The sequence below is a fragment of the Procambarus clarkii genome, chromosome 7, assembly GCF_040958095.1.
Source record: "Procambarus clarkii isolate CNS0578487 chromosome 7, FALCON_Pclarkii_2.0, whole genome shotgun sequence".
Classification (NCBI taxonomy): Eukaryota; Metazoa; Arthropoda; class Malacostraca; order Decapoda; family Cambaridae; genus Procambarus; species Procambarus clarkii.
In genome coordinates, this window is record NC_091156.1 from 34,797,667 (window position 1) to 34,806,071 (window position 8,405).

An 8,405-nucleotide genomic window follows, 5' to 3' on the forward strand; every position below is an offset into this window, starting at 1 on the left:
GTTGACACAACCTCTGCTGCCCCGGTGGTTGACGCAACCTCTGCTTCCCCGGTGGTTTACCCTTCTCTGCTGCCTCGGTGGTTGACCCAACCTCTGCTGCCCCGGTGGTTGACCCAACCTCTGCTGCCCTGGTGGTTGACTCTTCCTCTGCTGCCTCGGTGGTTGACCCTTCCTCTGCTGCCCTGGTGGTTGACCCTTTCTCTGCTGCCCCGGAGGTAGACCCTTCCTCTGCTGCTCTGGTGGTTGACTTTTCCTCTGCTTCCTCGGTGGATGACCCAACCTCTGCTGCCCCGGTTGTTGACCCAACCTTTGATGCATTGGTGGTTGACCCAACCTCTGCTGCCCCGGTGGTTGACCCAACCTCTTCTGCCTCGGTGGTTGACCCAACCTCTGCTGCCTCGGTGGTTGACCCTTCCTCTGCTGCCCCGGTGGTTGACCCAACCTCTTCTGCCTCGGCGGTTGACCCAACCTGTGCTGCCTCGGTGGTTGACCCTTCCTCTGCTGCCTCGGTGGTGGACCCTTCCTCTGCTGCCCCGGTGGTTGACCCAACCTCCGCTGCCCTGGTGGTTAACCCAATCTCTGCTGCCCTGGTGGTTGACCCAACCTCTGTCTCCCCGGTGGTTGACTCTCCCTCTGCTGCCCCGGTGGTTGACCCTTCGTCTGCTGCCTCGGTGGTTGACCCTTCCTCTGCTGCCCCGGTGGTTGACCTAACCTCTGCTGCCTCGGTGGTTGACTCTTCCTCTGCTGCCCGGGTGGTTGACCCAACCTCTGCTGCCTCGGTGGTTAACCTAACCTCTGCTGCCCTGGTGGTTGACCCAACCTCTGCTGTCCTGGTGGTTAACCCAACCTCTGCTGCCCCGGTGATTGACCTAACCTCTGCTGCCTCGGTGGTTGACCCTTCCTCTGCTGCCTGGTGGTTGACCCAACCTCTGCTGCCACGGTGGTTGACCCTTCCTCTGCTGCCTCGGTGGTTGACCCAACCTCTGCTGCCTCGGTGGTTGACCCTTCCCCTGCTGCCCTGGTGGTTGACCCTTCCTCTGCTGCCCCAGTGGTTGACCTTTCCTCTGCTGCCCTGGTGGTTGACTTTTCCTCTGCTGCCTCGGTGGTTGACCCAACCTCTACTGCCCCGGTGGTTGACCAGACCTCTGATGCATTGGTGGTTGACCCAACCTCTGCTACCCCGGTGGTTGACCCAACCTCTTCTGCCTCGGTGGTTGACCCAACCTCTGCTGCCCTGGTGGTTGACCCTTCCTCTGCTGCCCTGGTGGTTGACCCTTCCTTTCCTGCCCCGGTGGTTGACTCAACCTCTGCTGCCTCGGTGGTGGACCCTTCCTCTGCTGCCCTGGTGGTTGACCCAACCTCTTGAGCCCTGGTGGTTGACCCAACTTCTGCTGCCCCGGTGGTTGACCCAACCTCTGTTGCCCCGGTGGTTGACCCGTCCTCTGCTGCCCCGGTGGTTGACTCTCCCTCTGTTCCCTCGGGGGTTGACCCTTCCCCTGCTGCCCTGGTGGTTGACCCTTCCTCTGCTGCCCCGGTGGTTGACCCTTTCTCTGCTGCCTCGGTGGTTGACCCTTCCTCTGCTGCCCCGGTGGTTGACCTAACCTCTGCTGCCTCGGTGGTTGACCCTTCCTCTGCTGCCTCGGTGGTTGACCCTTCCTCTGCTACCCTGGTGGTTGACCCAACCTGTGCTGCCTCGGTGGTTGACCTAACCTCTGCTGCCCTGGTGGTTGACCCAACCTCTGCTGTCCTGGTGGTTAACCCAAACTTTGCTGCCCCGGTGATTGACCCAACCTCTGCTGCATCGGTGGTTGACCCTTCCTCTGCTGCCCTGGTGGTTGACCCAACCTTTGCTGCCTCGGTGGTTGACCCTTCCTCTGCTGCCCTGGTGGTTGACCCAACCTCTACTGCCCTGGTGGTTGACCCAACCTCTGCTGCCTCGGTGGTTGACCCTTCCTCTGCTGCCCCGGTGGTTGACCCAATCTCTGCTGCCTCGGTGGTTGACTCTTCCTCTGCCGCCCTGGTGGTTGACCCAACCTCTTCTGCCTCTTTAGTTGACCCAACCTCTGCAGCCTCGATGGTTGACACTTCCTCTGCTGCCCAGGAGGTTGACACAACCTCTGCTGCTCCGGTGGTTGACCCAACCTCTGCTTCCCCGGTGGTTTACCCTTCTCTGCTGCCTCGGTGGTTGACCCAACCTCTGCTGCCCCGGTGGTTGACCCATCCTCTGCTGCCCTGGTGGTTGACCCTTCCTCTGCTGCCTCGGTGGTTGACCCAACCTCTGCTGCCCCGGTGGTTGACCCAACCTCTGCTGCCCTGGTGGTTAACTCTTCCTCTGCTGCCTCGGTGGTTGACCCTTCCTCTGTTGCCCTGGTGGTTGACCCTTCCTCTGCTGCCCCGGTGGTAGACCCTTCCTCTGCTGCCCTGGTGGTTGACTTTTCCTCTGCTTCCTCGGTGGTTGACCCAACCTCTGCTGCCCCGGTTGTTGACCCAACCTTTGATGCATTGGTGGTTGACCCAACCTCTGCTGCCCCGGTGGTTGACCCAACCTCTTCTGCCTTGGTGGTTGAACCAACCTCTGCTGCCTCGGTGGTTGACCCTTCCTCTGCTGCCCCGGTGGTTGACCCAATCTCTTCTGCCTCGGCGGTTGACCCAACATGTGCTGCCTCGGTGGTTGACCCTTCCTCTGCTGCCTCGGTGGTGGACCCTTCCTCTGCTGCCCCGGTGGTTGACCCAACCTCCGCTGCCCTGGTGGTTGACCCAACCTCTGCTGCCCTGGTGGTTGACCCAACCTCTGTCTCCCCGGTGGTTGACTCTCCCTCTGCTGCCCCAGTGGTTGACCCTTCGTCTGCTGCCTCGGTGGTTGACCCTTCCTCTGCTGCCCCGGTGGTTGACCTAACCTCTGCTGCCTCGGTGGTTGACTCTTCCTCTGCTGCCCTGGTGGTTGACCCAACCTCTGCTGCCTCGGTGGTTAACCTAACCTCTGCTGCCCTGGTGGTTGACCCAACCTCTGCTGTCCTGGTGGTTAACCCAACCTCTGCTGCCCCGGTGATTGACCTACCCTCTGCTGCCTCGGTGGTTGACCCTTCCTCTGCTGCCCTGGTGGTTGACCCAACCTCTGCTGCCCCGGTGGTTGACCCGTCCTCTGCTGCCCCGGGGGTTGACTCTCCCTCTGTTCCCTCGGGGGTTGACCCTTCCCCTGCTGCCCTGGTGGTTGACCCTTCCTCTGCTGCCCCGGTGGTTGACCCTTCCTCAGCTGCCTCGGTGGTTGACCCTTCCTCTGCTGCCCCGGTGGTTGACCTAACCTCTGCTGCCTCGGTGGTTGACCCTTCCTCTGCTGCCTCGGTGGTTGACCCTTCCTCTGCTACCCTGGTGGTTGACCCTTCCCCTGCTGCCCTGGTGGTTGACCCTTCCTCTGCTGCCCCGGTGGTTGACCCTTCCTCTGCTGCCCGTGTGGTTAACCCTTCCTCTGCTGCCCCGGTGGTTGACCTAACCTCTGCTGCCTCGGTGGTTGACCCCTTCCTATGCTGCCTCGGTGGTTGACCCTTCCTCTGCTACCCTGGTGGTTGACCCAACCTCTGCTGTCCTGGTGGTTAACCCAAACTTTGCTGCCCCGGTGATTGACACAACCTCTGCTGCATCGGTGGTTGACCCTTCCTCTGCTGCCCTGGTGGTTGACCCAACCTTTGCTGCCTCGGTGGTTGACCCTTCCTCTGCTGCCCTGGTGGTTGACCCAACCTCTACTGCCCTGGTGGTTGACCCAACCTCTGCTGCCTCGGTGGTTGACCCTTCCTCTGCTGCCCCGGTGGTTGACCCAATCTCTGCTGCCTCGGTGGTTGACTCTTCCTCTGCCGCCCTGGTGGTTGACCCAACCTCTGCTGCCTCTGTGGTTGAACCTTCCTCTGCTGCCCGTGTGGTTGACCCAACCTCTTCTTCCTCTTTAGTTGACCCAACCTCTGCAGCCTCGGTGGTTGACACTTCCTCTGCTGCCCAGGAGGTTGACACAACCTCTGCTGCCCCGGTGGTTGACGCAACCTCTGCTTCCCCGGTGGTTTACCCTTCTCTGCTGCCTCGGTGGTTGACCCAACCTCTGCTGCCCCGGTGGTTGACCCAACCTCTGCTGCCCTGGTGGTTGACTCTTCCTCTGCTGCCTCGGTGGTTGACCCTTCCTCTGCTGCCCTGGTGGTTGACCCTTTCTCTGCTGCCCCGGTGGTAGACCCTTCCTCTGCTGCTCTGGTGGTTGACTTTTCCTCTGCTTCCTCGGTGGATGACCCAACCTCTGCTGCCCCGGTTGTTGACCCAACCTTTGATGCATTGGTGGTTGACCCAACCTCTGCTGCCCCGGTGGTTGACCCAACCTCTTCTGCCTCGGTGGTTGACCCAACCTCTGCTGCCTCGGTGGTTGACCCTTCCTCTGCTGCCCCGGTGGTTGACCCAACCTCTTCTGCCTCGGCGGTTGACCCAACCTGTGCTGCCTCGGTGGTTGACCCTTCCTCTGCTGCCTCGGTGGTGGACCCTTCCTCTGCTGCCCCGGTGGTTGACCCAACCTCCGCTGCCCTGGTGGTTGACCCAATCTCTGCTGCCCTGGTGGTTGACCCAACCTCTGTCTCCCCGGTGGTTGACTCTCCCTCTGCTGCCCCGGTGGTTGACCCTTCGTCTGCTGCCTCGGTGGTTGACCCTTCCTCTGCTGCCCCGGTGGTTGACCTAACCTCTGCTGCCTCGGTGGTTGACTCTTCCTCTGCTGCCCGGGTGGTTGACCCAACCTCTGCTGCCTCGGTGGTTAACCTAACCTCTGCTGCCCTGGTGGTTGACCCAACCTCTGCTGTCCTGGTGGTTAACCCAACCTCTGCTGCCCCGGTGATTGACCTAACCTCTGCTGCCTCGGTGGTTGACCCTTCCTCTGCTGCCCTGGTGGTTGACCCAACCTCTGCTGCCACGGTGGTTGACCCTTCCTCTGCTGCCTCGGTGGTTGACCCAACCTCTGCTGCCTCGGTGGTTGACCCTTCCCCTGCTGCCCTGGTGGTTGACCCTTCCTCTGCTGCCCCAGTGGTTGACCTTTCCTCTGCTGCCCTGGTGGTTGACTTTTCCTCTGCTGCCTCGGTGGTTGACCCAACCTCTACTGCCCCGGTGGTTGACCAGACCTCTGATGCATTGGTGGTTGACCCAACCTCTGCTGCCCCGGTGGTTGACCCAACCTCTTCTGCCTCGGTGGTTGACCAAACCTCTGCTTCCCCGGTGGTTGACCCAACCTCTGCTGCCTCGGTGGTTGACCCAACCTCTGCTGCCCTGGTGGTTGACCCTTCCTCTGCTGCCCTGGTGGTTGACCCTTCCTTTCCTGCCCCGGTGGTTGACTCAACCTCTGCTGCCTCGGTGGTGGACCCTTCCTCTGCTGCCCTGGTGGTTGACCCAACCTCTTGAGCCCTGGTGGTTGACCCAACTTCTGCTGCCCCGGTGGTTGACCCAACCTCTGTTGCCCCGGTGGTTGACCCGTCCTCTGCTGCCCCGGTGGTTGACTCTCCCTCTGTTCCCTCGGGGGTTGACCCTTCCCCTGCTGCCCTGGTGGTTGACCCTTCCTCTGCTGCCCCGGTGGTTGACCCTTTCTCTGCTGCCTCGGTGGTTGACCCTTCCTCTGCTGCCCCGGTGGTTGACCTAACCTCTGCTGCCTCGGTGGTTGACCCTTCCTCTGCTGCCTCGGTGGTTGACCCTTCCTCTGCTACCCTGGTGGTTGACCCAACCTGTGCTGCCTCGGTGGTTGACCTAACCTCTGCTGCCCTGGTGGTTGACCCAACCTCTGCTGTCCTGGTGGTTAACCCAAACTTTGCTGCCCCGGTGATTGACCCAACCTCTGCTGCATCGGTGGTTGACCCTTCCTCTGCTGCCCTGGTGGTTGACCCAACCTTTGCTGCCTCGGTGGTTGACCCTTCCTCTGTTGCCCTGGTGGTTGACCCAACCTCTACTGCCCTGGTGGTTGACCCAACCTCTGCTGCCTCGGTGGTTGACCCTTCCTCTGCTGCCCCGGTGGTTGACCCAATCTCTGCTGCCTCGGTGGTTGACTCTTCCTCTGCCGCCCTGGTGGTTGACCCAACCTCTTCTGCCTCTTTAGTTGACCCAACCTCTGCAGCCTCGATGGTTGACACTTCCTCTGCTGCCCAGGAGGTTGACACAACCTCTGCTGCTCCGGTGGTTGACCCAACCTCTGCTTCCCCGGTGGTTTACCCTTCTCTGCTGCCTCGGTGGTTGACCCAACCTCTGCTGCCCCGGTGGTTGACCCAACCTCTGCTGCCCTGGTGGTTGACCCTTCCTCTGCTGCCTCGGTGGTTGACCCAACCTCTGCTGCCCCGGTGGTTGACCCAACCTCTGCTGCCCTGGTGGTTGACTCTTCCTCTGCTGCCTCGGTGGTTGACCCTTCCTCTGTTGCCCTGGTGGTTGACCCTTCCTCTGCTGCCCCGGTGGTAGACCCTTCCTCTGCTGCCCTGGTGGTTGACTTTTCCTCTGCTTCCTCGGTGGTTGACCCAACCTCTGCTGCCCCGGTTGTTGACCCAACCTTTGATGCATTGGTGGTTGACCCAACCTCTGCTGCCCCGGTGGTTGACCCAACCTCTTCTGCCTCGGTGGTTGACCCAACCTCTGCTGCCTCGGTGGTTGACCCTTCCTCTGCTGCCCTGGTGGTTGACCCAATCTCTTCTGCCTCGGCGGTTGACCCAACATGTGCTGCCTCGGTGGTTGACCCTTCCTCTGCTGCCTCGGTGGTGGACCCTTCCTCTGCTGCCCCGGTGGTTGACCCAACCTCCGCTGCCCTGGTGGTTGACCCAACCTCTGCTGCCCTGGTGGTTGACCCAACCTCTGTCTCCCCGGTGGTTGACTCTCCCTCTGCTGCCCCAGTGGTTGACCCTTCGTCTGCTGCCTCGGTGGTTGACCCTTCCTCTGCTGCCCCGGTGGTTGACCTAACCTCTGCTGCCTCGGTGGTTGACTCTTCCTCTGCTGCCCTGGTGGTTGACCCAACCTCTGCTGCCTCGGTGGTTAACCTAACCTCTGCTGCCCTGGTGGTTGACCCAACCTCTGCTGTCCTGGTGGTTAACCCAACCTCTGCTGCCCCGGTGATTGACCTAACCTCTGCTGCCTCGGTGGTTGACCCTTCCTCTGCTGCCCTGGTGGTTGACCCAACCTCTGCTGCCTCGGTGGTTGACCCTTCCTCTTCTGCCTCGGTGGTTGACCCAACCTCTGCTGCCTCGGTGGTTGATTCTTCCTCTGCAGCAATGGTGGTTGACCCAACCTCGGCTGCCTCGGTGGTTGACCCTTCCTCTGCTGCCCCGGTGGTTGACCCAACCTCTTCTGCCTCTTTAGTTGACCCAACATCTGCAGCCTCGGTGGTTGACACTTCCTCTGCTGCCCAGGAGGTTGACACAACCTCTGCCGCCCCGGTGGTTGACCCAACCTCTGCTTCCCCGGTGGTTTACCCTTCTCTGCAGCCTCGGTGGTTGACCCAACCTCTGATTCCCCGGTGGTTGACCCAACCTCTGCTGCCCTGGTGGTTGACTCTTCCTCTGCTGCCTCGGTTGTTGACCCTTCCTCTGCTGCCTCGGTTGTTGACCCTTCGTCTGCTACCCTGGTGGTTGACCCAACCTCTGCTGCCCTGGTGGTTGACTGTGAGAGTTTTGAGTTGAGAATTGTGGAATAAATTGAAATTGGTATAAGGAATTTTAGCTCGGAAAATTTCTAAGAATTTTCTTTATTCTTTAACCTTTTTTCCTGTCGTGATATTCAACTAGGTCGCCTGAGGAAGGACTTGCTTAGCTAACACACCAGTGTAGTAAACAGCTCATTCCTCACTTTGGGACCATGTATGAACAATTGACTAGGCGCGAGCAAACCCTGAGACCCCAATGAAAATTGAAATCCCCCTCACTAGGCCGCCGACCTTCGCCAATCGCCGAAGCGAATCTAACGAGTAAGTCACGGGCTCTCACAACAATAATTTATTGTTGTGTGGTGCCGTATATTTGATCCAAAGCTCAGAAAATTAGTCTCAATTTTAGTCGAGTGTGAAGAACATTTGCATAACAATAATAATGTGTGGGGGTGTAACGAAAAGACAGTGTTAACCATAACTACTTAGTTTATTCAATAAAGTACTAACTACTACAACAAAACAAAAAGGAGAAATGTCAATGACGTTACTCGAAATCCTTCCTGTGACACTATCAATGACAGCTAGACACCAGCCCCTCGGACTGCATAATGAACTAACTCGAACATAAGCGTGACCACAGAGGAATCAACAAGAAACAATAACTAACAGATCTATAATCACAATTACAACAAATGACACAGTAGGTTCTGAAATACGTCTCCAGTAACCTCCTAACTGTTCTACGCCTCAGTGCAGTCTACACCTGCAACAGCGGTTG